The following is a 12,862-nucleotide window of genomic DNA, read 5'->3' as shown; positions in this document are numbered from 1 at the left end:
GACATCCATCACATTCATATGTTTTTTCTCCTGTATGAGTTCTCTGGTGTACCATGAGCTGTGATTTCTGGGAGAAAATTTTTCTTCATTCACTGTATCCACAGGGTTTCTGTCCTGTGTGACTTCTCTGGTGTAGAAGGAGTTACGGCACATGGTTAAAGGATCTTTGACATTTACTACCTTTATAAAATCTCATTTCTATATGACTTATATTCAGGCATGACATCTTATTGACAGATTCTCCATAATCATATTCACAGCAATTAATTCCAGAATGAGCATTTTTATGCATAGTATGGAAAAACAATTTCTCATAGATTTAACTTCTTAGCTTTTTCACTTATATAATTTCTGTTCTGGAAAAGTAAATCTAAATTATGTTTCGAAGTTTTCCCATTTGAATCAAATTGATCAAAGTCTTTTCTCAGGTGAGACATTTTGTCAAATACGTCACATTCCTGGTGCCTTGCCATGGGATCAAGTTTGTCAGAGTTTTCCTGGAGCCAGTCTGTCTCATCATCAACTTGCTAGGCATCTTCTAGGAAGGAGACCGATGAATCTGTATACAATTAGGCAGTGGAAGAGGCCAACTCTCACAATGAGGATCAAGGATCCTTACAAATGGGGGTTTTTAATCAGGAAACAAGTTAGAGGCATCCAGTAGAAGAAGAGAAAATAGAAGGGAAGCAGAGGGACATGGTAAAGGGGAAAAATTCATGTGTATCTGGAAGCTTAATTCTGACCAGAGGTGAGATGTTGAGTAGGAGGAAGGCAACATGAGCAGTACTGGTGGTGAAGAGTGAGGATGCTAGAAACGGAGAATAACCAAGAGAGCTGGGTCCTAGTTGAGTCCAAGATCTGACACAGAGTGCAAAGACATAATGGCCTATCTCCTTTTTTTGGAAGCTTATTTATTTATTTTCGGTAATCTCTACACCCAACGTGGGTCTTGAACTCATGACCCGATCAAGAGTCACATGATCTACCAACTGAGCCAACCAGGAGCCCCAAAGGTTCAAGGGTTTTTAAATAATGTCCTCAAAATAACCTATCAAAGGTTCTAGCTTCTGGGGCGCCTGGGTGGCTGAGTCGGTTGGGCATCCGGCTTCCACTCAGGTCATGATCTCGCAGTCCCTGGGTTCAAGCCCTACGTCGGGCTCTGTGCTGACAGCTCAGAGCCTGGAACCTGCTTCGGATTCTGTGTCTCCCTCTTTCTCTGCCCCTCCCTTACTCGCACTCTCTCTCTCTCTCTCTCTCTCTCTCTCTCTCTCTCTCAAAAATAAAGAAACATTAAAAAAATAAATTAAAAAAAAGTTATAGCTCCTTAGGCTTTCACTCATCTACCTGGCTGTTATCCACTCCCCCAGATGGTCCTTACTACTGACTTCCCCCTCTGCCATCCATGGCTCCCTGCTCCAGCTGGAGGACTGCTGCTAGTCGGGAAGCCTAACAATTTGATCACGGCTAAACACGGTGCCAAGAGGTTGATCTTCAGAACCTCTGAAGAAGTAGGAAGGGGCTGTTTCAGAGTCAACACCTCAGCAAAGTGCAAAAAAATTTTTTAAGTTTATTTATTTATTTTGAGAGAGACAGAGATAGCACCAGTGCAGGAGGGGTGGGGGGGGGGCGGGTGGAGAGAGAGAGAGAGAGAGAGAGAGAGAGAGAGAGAGAGAATCCCAAGCAGGTTCCACACTGCCAGTGCAGAGCCTAATGTGGGGCTTGAACCCATGAACCGTGAGGTGATGACCTGAGCCTTAACCAAGAGTTGGACATTTAACTGACTGAGCCACCCAGGCGCCCCATGAATTTGGGAGGCGAGAGCATGATCCTCTCTCCACGTTCAGACAGACCCAAAGGCTCTATCATTTATAAATCCTAAGTTCAAAGACATTAAACACTTCAGAGAGCTTCTAAATTCCAGCAGTTAAAGAAGAAATGGCAACAGACTGGGGTTCACCACAGTCCTTGCCCACTGACCTGAGGTTGCTTTAAGTTTCCAACATTACAACCCAGTACAGCTTCTTCTGGACCACATCCAGTAGTTGCCAGTCCTCTGACGAAGTGCACGGCCACATCCTCAGGTGAGTGTTACCTGTAATGACACATTGTTTCAAGTGACTTTTCACTCAATGGTATGGAAAAAAATGCACATGAATTTATTATGATCATTTTCACAATACATTATATACCCAAGGTTTGGTGAATCTAAATTTGCCTTGTACCTACGGAAGAAACTTACAGCTCATTAAAAATATCCTGCCATTCAAAAATCAACCAGTGTAACTCACCACATTGACAGAATCAAGGATAAAAATATTTTTTTAGGTTATTTATTTTTGAGAGAGAGAGAGAAAGAGAGTGCATGAGTGGGGCAGAGAGAGAGGGAGAGAGAGAATCCCAAGCCGGCTCCATGCTGTTAGTGCAGAGCACAACCTAGAGCTTGATCTCATGAACTGCAAATCATAACCTGGGCTGATACCAAGAGTCAGACCCTTAACCGACTGAGCCACCCAGGTGCCCCAAGGATAAAAATCTTATCATCATGACAATGGATCCATGGAAAGCATGTCACACCAGTGAGCACACATATGTCTAAACTATTGAATGGATTGCTAAGATTTGTATATTTGGTTGTATATAAGTTTTACTTCAAAATAAATAAAAGTACTATAAACAAATATTAAACTCTAGTTAATAATATACATGCTGGAGTATTTAGGGGGAAGTTTACTAATTTTTTTAAAATATATATTTTTAAGTGTATTTATTTATTTTGAGAGACAGAGAGAGCAAGCGGGGGAGGCGCAGAGAGTGAGGGAGAGAGGGAGAATCCCAAGCAGGCTCCACAATGTCAGCCCAGAGCCCAATGCAAGGCTCAAACTCATGAACCGTGAGATCAGACCTGAGCTGAAACCAAGAGTCAGATGCTTAACCAACTGAGCCACCCAGGCACCCCCTAATGTTTGAAATTTACTTCAAAATACATTAAAAAAAAAAAAAACAAGGGAGCAAGGGATGGCTAAATAAAAGCAAATATTTTGGTATTCTGAGACCCAATTTCTAACATGGCAGAGGGGTGGTTCCCTCATAAAAACAATAAGCAATTCTTGGGACACCAGCTCAGTGTCCTACAATTCAACTTAATTCTGATATTATCTACCTGCAGATAGCATCAGATTCCACACTTTAAGGGGTCAGTCCCACAAGACTGCCTTTCCCCTCTGCCACCTCAGATCCCAGTTACAAGTCTAGGGTGTCACCTGTACTGCTGACTGACTGGCTATAAATCAGAGGTTCCTAAAACTTCTGCTTCAGGTTCAATTAATTTGCTAGAATAGCTCAAAGAACTCAGAGAAACATTTTACTTTCTAGATAAGAGTTTACTATGAAAGGATTTAACAAGGGAAGAGACAAGTGAAAGGGATGCGTAGGGCCAGGTATGGGGCAAGGACATGGGGCTTCCACACTCTCCAGGTGCACCACCCTCCCAGTCTCCATCAACCTGGAAGCTGTGCAAACACTCTCCTTTTGGGTTTTTATGAGGGCTTCATTGCATAGGCATGACTGAGTAAATCACTGGCTGCTGGCAACAGATTCAATCTCTTACCCTTTTCCCATTCCCTTAGGTCAGGGGGGTGTGACTGAAAGTTCCAACCCTCTTAACACATGATTGATTCTCCTGGCAACGAGCCCTCTTCCTTGGAGGCTTCCAAGAAGTCATCATTCATGTAACAAAAGACACTGTTATCACTCTCAGTATTTAGGAAATTCCAAGGATCTGGGGAGCTGTGAGCCAGGAACTGTGGATAAGACCAAATATACATGAAAAATGTATTTTGGTTGTCTGAATGACCAAATGTATATTTCTTATGAATCACAGTATCACATAGCTGATAAAGCAAGTAAAACATTAATTATAGAATTTAGTTGGTTGGTATATAGGTGTTCACTGTAAAATTCTTTCAACTTTTGTGTACATCTGAAATTTTTTATAACAAAACATCAAAAAAATACTAGAAAAAAAGCACATAGTAAAATTTAACACCCTTTAATGATGAAAACTCTTAGCAAATTAGGAATATAAGTAATCTGCCTTAATCTGAAAAAATAATATCCATAGGGGCATCTGGGTGGTTCAGTCAAGCGTCTGACTCTTGACTTTGGCTCAGGTCATGATCTCATGGTTTGTGAGATCGAGCCCTGCATCGGGCTCCATGCTGACAATGCAGAGCCTGCTTGGGATTCTCTCTCTCCCTCTCTCTCTCTGCCCCTCCCCTGTTTGCACATGTGCGCTCGCTCTCGCTCTCTCTCTCTCTCTCTCTCTCTCTCAAAAAAATCTATATAAAACCTAAAGCAAACATTACATTTAATGGTGAATTATTAAAAGTCTTTGCACTGAGGTAAGAATGAGGCAAGGATGCCTATCACCATTTCTATTCAAATGCTACTGAAGGCCCTGCCAGTGCAACTGGGCAAGAAAAAGAAGTAAGAGGCAAAAGAATTAGGAAGAAATTTATCATTCACAGAGGACGTGATTTGGAAAGTAGAAAATCCGTAAGAATTATAAACTATTAGAATTCATAAATGAATTTCTCAAAGTCACTGACCATAAGATCAGTATTAATAAACCAACTGCATTTCAACAGTCGCCAACTACTAGTAGCCAACTACTAGGAAATGAAATTAAATAATAATCCACTCATAATAGTATCAAACAGCAAACGGCTAGAAATAATTCCTTTTTTAATTAAAAAAATTTTTTAATGTTTTTATTTATTTTTGAGACAGAGCATGAGCAGGGGAGGGGCAGAGAGAGAGGGAGACACAGAGTCCGAAGCAGGCTCCAGGCTCTGAGCTGTCAGCACAGAGTCCGATGCGGGGCTCAAACCCACAGACTGTGAGATCGTGACCTGAGCCAAAGTCAGATGCTCAACCGACTGAGCCACCCAGGCACCCCTGACTAGAAATAATTCTTAAAAGGATGTGCAAGACCTCAATATTGAAAACCATAAAACTCTATTGAAACACGTTAAAGAAAATGTGAATAAAGGCAAGAATATGCCATGCCTTGGATTAGAAAATTCCACCGTACAGGCATGTTGATTATCCCCCAAATTAATAGAGCCAAATGCAATAAAACCAATATTCTAGCAGGTGTTTTCTGGAAACCAACAAGCTGATTCTAAAATTTACAACAGCAGCTCCTGGGTGGTTCAGTTGGTTGAGCATCTGATTCTTGATTTCGGCTCAGGTCATGATCCTAGGGTTGTGGGATTGAGCCCTGTGGCGGGCTCTGTACTAAGCACGGAATCCTGCTCAGGATTCTCTCTTTCTCTCTCTCTCTCTCTCTCTGCCCCCCTGCCCCACCCTTTGCGAGTTGTCTCTAAAATAAAAAAATAATTTTAAAATACTGTTTTAAAAAATAAACAAAATTTATAAGAAAATACCAAGGGTCTGGGGAGGAGCCTGCGACACAGCAAGAACGTGAGCAAGAACAGTGAGGCGGCAGCTGCAGTGGTCCAAGTGACCGATGACGATGGCTCTGACTAGGGTAGTGCTGTGGCAAGGAAGAGCAACAAATCTGAGTTCGGCTTTGTAAGCAGAACCAACAGGATTTGCCCTCGCACGATGGGAAACACAGAGACCGATGAAAGTGTGAGAAGTGGAGACGTGTCCGCTACGGCTGCTGTTGTGCTGTGGTGGCAGAGTCGAGTAGTTGCAGCAGAGAGTATCTGGCCCACAAAGGCTTATTGTTTTGCCCTTCACAGAAGTTTGCTGACCCCTCGTCTGAGAAGCTAAGAGAAGCTATTCATTGAAAGAGGGAAACTGTGGAAGGAACGGGCTTCAGGGGAGATTCAGAGCTAGCTTTGGTAAATGGCAAAATGGACGCACCTGTAGAGATGTGCACCTTAGAGATGTCAAGGAGGCAGTAAGGTACAGGAGGTGATGCTTGGCGGACAAGTGCAGGCTGGAGATAGAAAGAGGAAGCCATCGGCATGAGTGCGGTTTAAACTGTGACACCAGGAGAAAGTACAGACACAAAAGATGCAGGGAATGAGCCCTGAGACAAGATAAGAGGATTGGGAGACAAGACAAATTACAAAAAGAAGTTGAACCCTAGAAGTGGCCAATAAGGCAGAAACACCGAGAGAGCATGGGGTTCTGAACACCAAACGACAAGAGTACTTCAAGGAAGAAGAAGTATCGACAATGTTAGATGCTGCTGGAAGGTCCAGTAAAAACTAAGCATGGGATTTAACAACAGGAAGTCACCGAGGATCCTGATAAAAACCACTTTTGGAGGAAGGAGGGGATAAAAGCAACTGAAGTGGGTTCAAATAAGAGAGGGAGGAGGGACTGGTGATACGGAGTTTGGGCGACTCTTTTGGTTTTTGATGAAGACCTTGTTGCCTAAGTGACAGAAAGCATTTATTGACTGTGAGGAACTGTCTTAATGGAAAATGTACTTCATAAAAATGCCCGTTTCTCTTCTGATTACGGCTGCCATCCGCACCAGCAGAAAATCAGCAACCCTGCTCTGCACTGTATGGTTCGCGCGGCAATGTTTCAACGTTAAGCGCTCTCACCCACGATCTATGTAGGCTCCACCTGGCTGTGTCTTAATCTTCTATCTTCTCGTCCATGCTTTTTCCCACGGGACTATTATGTGCACATAGTGTTGCTCTCAAAATTGTGCACATTCTTAGAAATCTCCCCAAATCCTTTGGAAAGACAGCTCACCTAGGACTTGGTCATTTTCAGCTGCTCTTGGGAAATGGCCAGTGAGTCCAACATCTGCCCAAAGGACTCTTCCAGCTCTTCTCTGAATCTTGGTATGAACTCTCCGGTCAAGAGAACCATCAGTGACAAGGCACCGCTTACTCGGGAATGCTACGTCCTCGCATCACGTAATCTGTCTTTTCCCAGAAAGTGAGACCTGTGGATTTAAGGGGAATACTTACGTTAGATGGCATGTTAACACCAGGCCCTGAATCTCTGCTTTTATTGTCGAGGCCTTATCCTCACATGGAACTCCAGGCTAGGCTTTCTGCTGATTCTGATCAGCCTTCTGGGAACAAAAATAGCCTTAAGTGTTTGGTTTAATCCAAAGGCTCTGGAAATACAGTGTCCAAGGCTGAGATGCTATTAATATTCCCAAGGACATCCTAAGCATACTTATGGATTGACGACTTTCCCACGTACCGTTACCAGACCCAAGTCCATTTCCAGCAACGATGGAAATGAGGCTGGACCCAGAATTTAAAGCACAGGGAAGGCTTTATTGGGGCTTATGCTCGAGCACAAGGGAGGCAGCACTAAGGCAGGAATCCTCAAGCTGACCTCAAGGAGAGGTCAGGGAAAGTTTTTAAAGAAACTTAGGTGGGAAAACGTTATTTATACCTGTGCATTTAAAGGTCACACTTCTGGGGCGCCTGGGTGGCTCAGTTGGTTGAGTGTCCAGCTTTGGCTCAGGTCATGATCTCATGGTTTGTGAGTTCGAGCCCCACGTCGGGCTCTGTGCTGACAGCTTGGAGCCTGGAGCCTGTTTCGGATTCTGTGTCTCCCTCTCTCTCTGCCCCTCTCCTGTTCGTGCTCTGTCTCTGTCTCTCAAAAATAAATAAATAAACATTAAAAAAAAATTAAAGGTCACACTTCTTCATGTGTTATGTGTCTAACATGTTAAAATCTCCACCCCTTACATGTGATTTTTACTATTATAATAAGGGCAAAAGTCAGTAAAAGGTCAAATCTAGCAGACACTGTGTCTCAGACTAGTTTGCTCTGATCCTTAGCTGGTGTCTTGCTCTGCAAGAGAAGTGGTAATGGCCAGCACGGAGCTTCCCAGGGGCACAGAGGCTTGTTCCCAAGGTTTTTACTGTCTCAGTACAATACAGTTACATTAAAATTTGAGTCTTTGAATATATATTAAAACGTGCAACTTCACAAGTATAGTCTATTGGGAAACATACAATAACTGGTAAAAACTGAGTTTTGAGAACAGTCCAAGAGAAGAAAACTACAGGCAAATCTCATACATGAACACTAGTGACACTATGTAAAAGAATAATAAATCGGCAGCGCTTTCTGCCCACAGATCCTGTCCCCATGCTTTACCAAACCATCCCTTTGCACCAGGAGGAGGAGGGGCAGAGAAGGGGGAGGATAACGGGGAGAGGGAGGAGGAGAAATCAAATCTAGCAAAAGCTGATTTAGGATGTCATCAAGGTTTTACCCTAGGAGTACAAAGTTGATTTAAAACCTAAAGTTACGGGCGCCTGGGTGGCTCAATCAGTTAAGTGTCCGACTTTGGCTCAGGTCATGATCCCGTGGTTCATGGGTTCCAGCCCTGTGTCAGGTTCTGGGCTGACAGCTGAGCCTGGAGCTTGCTTGGGATACTGTGTCTCCCTTTCTCTCTGCCCCTTCCCCTCTCATGCTCTGTTTCTGCCTCTCTCTCTCAAAACATAAACAAACATTAAAAAAAAAACCCTAAAGTTAGGGCCCCTAAAAGTTAAAATATCCTAAAGTTAGGATGTCATCAGGGTATTTACCCCAGGAGTACAGAGTTCATTTAAAATCCTAAAGTTGGGGCACTCGGGTGGCTCAGTTGGTTAAGCATCTGACTTCAGGTCAGGTGATGATCTCGTCAGGTTCTGTGCTGATAGCTCAGAGCCTGGAGCCTGCTTCAGATTCTAGATCTCCCTCTCTCTCTGCCCCTTCCCCATTTGTGCGCGCTCTCTCTCTCTCTCTCTCTCTCTCTCTCTCTCTCTCTCTCTCTCTCTCTCTCAAAAATAAATAAACATTAAAAAATTTTTTTAAATAAAATAAAGTTCTAAAGTTAGGGGGCACCTGGGTGGCTCAGTCAGTTAAGCGTCCGACTTTGGCTCAGGTCATGACACCACGGTTTGTGGGTTTGAGCTCTGTGTTGGGCTCTGTGCTGACAGCTCAAAGCCTGGAGCCTGGTTCAGATTCTGTATCTCCCTCTCTCTCTGCCCCTCCCCTGCTTGAGCCTGCGTGGAATTGTCTCTCTCACCCTCTCTCTTCCTCTCCTGCTCACATTCACACACCTGTGCTCTCTCTCTCTCTCAAAATAAATAAAAACTTAAAAAAAAATCCTAAAGCCAATAAACATAATTCGTCACAACAATTAAATAAAAAACATCAAGATAATGAAAAACATTTCAGAAAACTCGTTACATTGATGACTAAAACAACAGTAACAATTATTAAAGACAACAAAAATATCCAGCACATAATTAAACCAGAAATTTTCTTGAGGAGCTGGAGAAAGAGACCAATTTGTATTAAGTTAAAAGTAGGGGTGCCTGGGTGGTTCAGTCGGGTAAGTATCAAACTTTGGCTCAGGTTACAATCTCACAGTTCGTGGGTTCAAGCCCCGCATCAGGCTCTGTGCTGACAGCTCAGAGCCTGCAGCCTGCTTTGGATTCTGTGTCTCCTCTCTCTCTCTGCTCCTCCCCCGCTTGCACTCTATCTCTTTCTCTAAAAAATAAACAAAAAACATTTTTTAAAAAAGTATAGATTGTTTTGCCCAAATTTATGTTTAGTTCTTTTTAAATTTTATTATTATTTTTTTAGAGAGAGAGCACCAGGGAGAAGGCAGGAGAGGGAGAGAGAGAATTCTAAGCAGCCTCCACTTTCAGCAGAAAGCCCAACATGGGGCTCGATCCCACAACCCTGGGATCATGACGTGAGCCGAAATCAAGTTGGCTCAACCAACTAAGCCACCCAAGTGTCCCTGGATTTTAATGTGACACCAGTCAAAATTCCATTGTACATTCACTTAATGGAATACTAAAAGTATTTTTTAACTTAAAAAATAAATTTAAAAGAATGTGGGAATGCATACATTATAAACTCAGTTTTAAGAAACTGTTCAATTAATAACTTTTCAAAATGCATTAAAAGCCTTAAAAAATAATGAAAATTTAACAATTGTTATCTCTAGGTAGCATATATGGGGGGATGGGGAACTGGCTTCTCACTACCTGTGTCATGATCAACCACAAAGGAAATACTCAAGTGAAATTTACAAAACTCAAAAGTCAAAAAGGCAGAAGCTTCTGCCTTTTTGACTTTCTTAACACACATAGTTTGCAGATTAATCTAATCACTTCAAAGTATTTTCATTTTTCATAGAATAAGAGGAGAGTAGGACTTGAGGTCAAAGGAGAGTTGAAAACGGACCTTGAGTAGGAGATTGGATATGATGGACCAAACTGTGTGTCAGCTGTGAGAATCATACCGCCAAAGAGCCTGCTCCCATTTTCCCAGGTGGTGGACTCAAATTATTGAAACCCTCTGTCCATCAAGACCTCCCCAATTCACTGCACTTCTCAGACCCGTGCATACCCCAACAGCTACCCAATCACAAACATAAATAAGGCTGTCCAATTGATGTGGAAATCTTGAAATTTGGAGCTGAGGGCCAAGGAAGAATTCTTGAGACATTGGTGCAAAAAAACTGCTTTATTAAAGCACTGGACAGGACACGTGGGCAGGAAGAGAGCTGCACTAGAGTCCTAAAGGCGTTAGGGACAGCACAAGCCTCCAAGAATTTTGGAAACAAGGATTCCAGGACCTTGAGGGGGTAGCTGTGGTTCGGAAAAGGTCATTTATTACTGCTTAGTAAACCCTCAGTCATGAGACCCTTCAGCTGTGAATCAGTGGGCCATATACTTAGAGGATGATGGCTAACATGTATCTTGGGAGGTAGAAATAAAGGAAGCTTCCAAAGGAATTTGTGTATGTTTTAAGTAGGCACACAGGATCCTGGGGGTTTGGGATAATGCTAAGCTAAAATTGCCTTTTGCCCTTAGCAAAGTGTCAACATCCAGGCAGCTGACCTCTTCGAAAACAGTCACTCCGCCTATTTCAAGGACTTGCCAATGGGCTGTAAGTTATAAAGAAATTTAATTTTTTCTTTTGCCTTTGTTCCGCACATCACAATCACTCAAGCCCACTCTTCTATCTTATCCTGAACCAAGTCACCCCATTCAAAAACCCACGGCATTTAAGTTATCGCGGACTCTCGCAGCCAACCAAACATAGACCACCAAAAGTCCCCAGGGAGGGGCGCCCGGGTGGCTCAGTTCATGAAGCAGCAGACTCAGGCTCAGGTCATGATCTTACGGTTCATGAGTTCCAGCCCGTGTTGGGCTTTGCACCGACAGTGCACAATCTTCTTGTCTCTCTGCCCCTCCCCTGCTTGCGCTTTCTCTCTCAAAATAAATAAAAACTTTAAAAAAAAAAGTCCCCATGGAATAATCCCTAAGCCCCGCTGACGTACTCCCGTGACACCTGCTCTCACGCCGAAGCCTCCTCTCCCCTCACTCATCACAGATCCCCTAACCTATCGCCAGATGCCTCCAGGCTGCCTTCACCAACTACAGACCGCACCACCACCCCGCCCAAGCACTCGTTAGGCGCCGCCCCTCTAAGCGAGCACTACAGACTTAGCCCATCAGCGGAGGTTTAAAAGAACGGCACACGACACTTCCGTTTCCGGCGCACCCCGCGCCGACCACCTCTGCCGCTCACTCTTGGGCACGCGGAGATAAGAGGGCCGCATCCTCCCAAACACTGGAATTCAGGGCCGTGGATCCACGGCAAGTAATGCTGCTGCCCGCACTGAGCGGCTTCACAATGGGAGCGGTTGTCTTGAAATACGTGCGGGTCTGAGGCCTCCGCTCACGTGTCCTGCTCTGTCTCGCTCCCTCGCTTCCAGGCCCGCGCCTCTGCAGCCCGCCCGGGCCGCCACGCATGCTCAGTAGCGCGTCCAGTCCGCCGCGCCTCCGGGAGCCGCTACGCATGCTCAGTAGCGCGTCCGAGGCGCAGCGCCTCCCGATTGGCACCTCCAGCAGGAGGGTTGGTAGCGGAATCCAGGAAGACTTCTGATGAAGGGCAGCGGGCTCTGGGGGACACAGTAGACCCGTGCGTTGAGGAGAGGTAACTCTAGGGTATTCGTATAGAGGTTGTGGCAGAGGAAAAGGGAAAGGAGACACCGGGGCCAGTAGGAGGGGAAAGCCAACTGTGAGGGCGGGCTGCGTGCCTGACCCTGAGAAAGAGGGCCCAGTGGAGGGGGGCGGGGGAAGCTCTGCACGTGGCCGAGGCGCCCGGCCGCAGCAGAGCCGGGGAACTGTTGCGAATGCTAAAGCCAGAAAAAGTGCAGATCGGAACTACTGCATTTCTGGAATCGTCTGCCGGGCTCCGCTGATCATACCAACCAGCCCTACCCCAAACTCCACAGTCTGTGACACATCCTGGGAAACAAGAGTTCAAGTTACTCCATCAAAGAAGAGTATACTTCACCTGGATGCCTCCAACCTATCTGGGTTGGAGATGTCACATAAAGGCTTGGCTTTAAGTGCTTCTTCAACACGCAGGAAGAGTATTTTGTCATCTTCCCAACGACAAAGTGGAGACCCAGGCCCAAATGGGACTGGTCATGTTAATGTGACCTGTCGTCAGGCGGCAGCCAAGTCTCCTGGTGTACACTTTTATGGCTCTTATTACTTAGGGAATCCCCAGTGGCTTAACTTCCACTGTTTAATTTCTTAGGTTTAGTAATGATGTTTTGATTATGTAGGGGATGCATGATAATATAGATGTGATATAAAAAAAAAAGTAAAAAAAAAAAAAAGGGGGCGCCTGGGTGGCGCAGTCGGTTAAGCGTCCGACTTCAGCCAGGTCACGATCTCGCGGTCTGTGAGTTCCAGCCCCGCGTCAGGCTCTGGGCTGATGGCTCGGAGCCTGGAGCCTGTTTCCGATTCTGTGTCTCCCTCTCTCTCTGCCCCTCCCCCGTTCATGCTCTGTCTCTCTCTGTCCCAAAAATAAAATTAAAAAC

General features: G+C 44.7%; 1 long non-coding RNA gene across 3 annotated transcripts in view; it reads right to left on the bottom strand.

The window, feature by feature from the left end:
* Positions 1-8,392, bottom strand: part of LOC109494597 — a 47,759-nt gene extending 39,367 nt beyond the window's left edge. For 2 of the 3 annotated variants that reach the window (XR_006590479.1, XR_002149570.3), the window contains exons 1-3: positions 7,402-8,392; positions 6,742-6,937; positions 1,978-2,092 (exon numbers count right to left, since the gene is read on the bottom strand). This is a non-coding gene — a long non-coding RNA (uncharacterized LOC109494597). Of the gene's footprint in view, positions 1-1,977; positions 2,093-3,607; positions 3,801-6,741; positions 6,938-7,401 lie in introns of all 3 variants that reach the window. The other variant, XR_006590478.1, reaches the window with a different exon arrangement.
* Positions 8,393-12,862: the final 4,470 nt, after the last annotated feature.

The sequence above is a fragment of the Felis catus genome, chromosome E2, assembly GCF_018350175.1.
Source record: "Felis catus isolate Fca126 chromosome E2, F.catus_Fca126_mat1.0, whole genome shotgun sequence".
Lineage (NCBI taxonomy): Eukaryota > Metazoa > Chordata > Mammalia > Carnivora > Felidae > Felis > Felis catus.
Note: the sequence above shows the minus strand (reverse complement) of the source record. Positions and strands in the feature narration are given on the sequence as shown.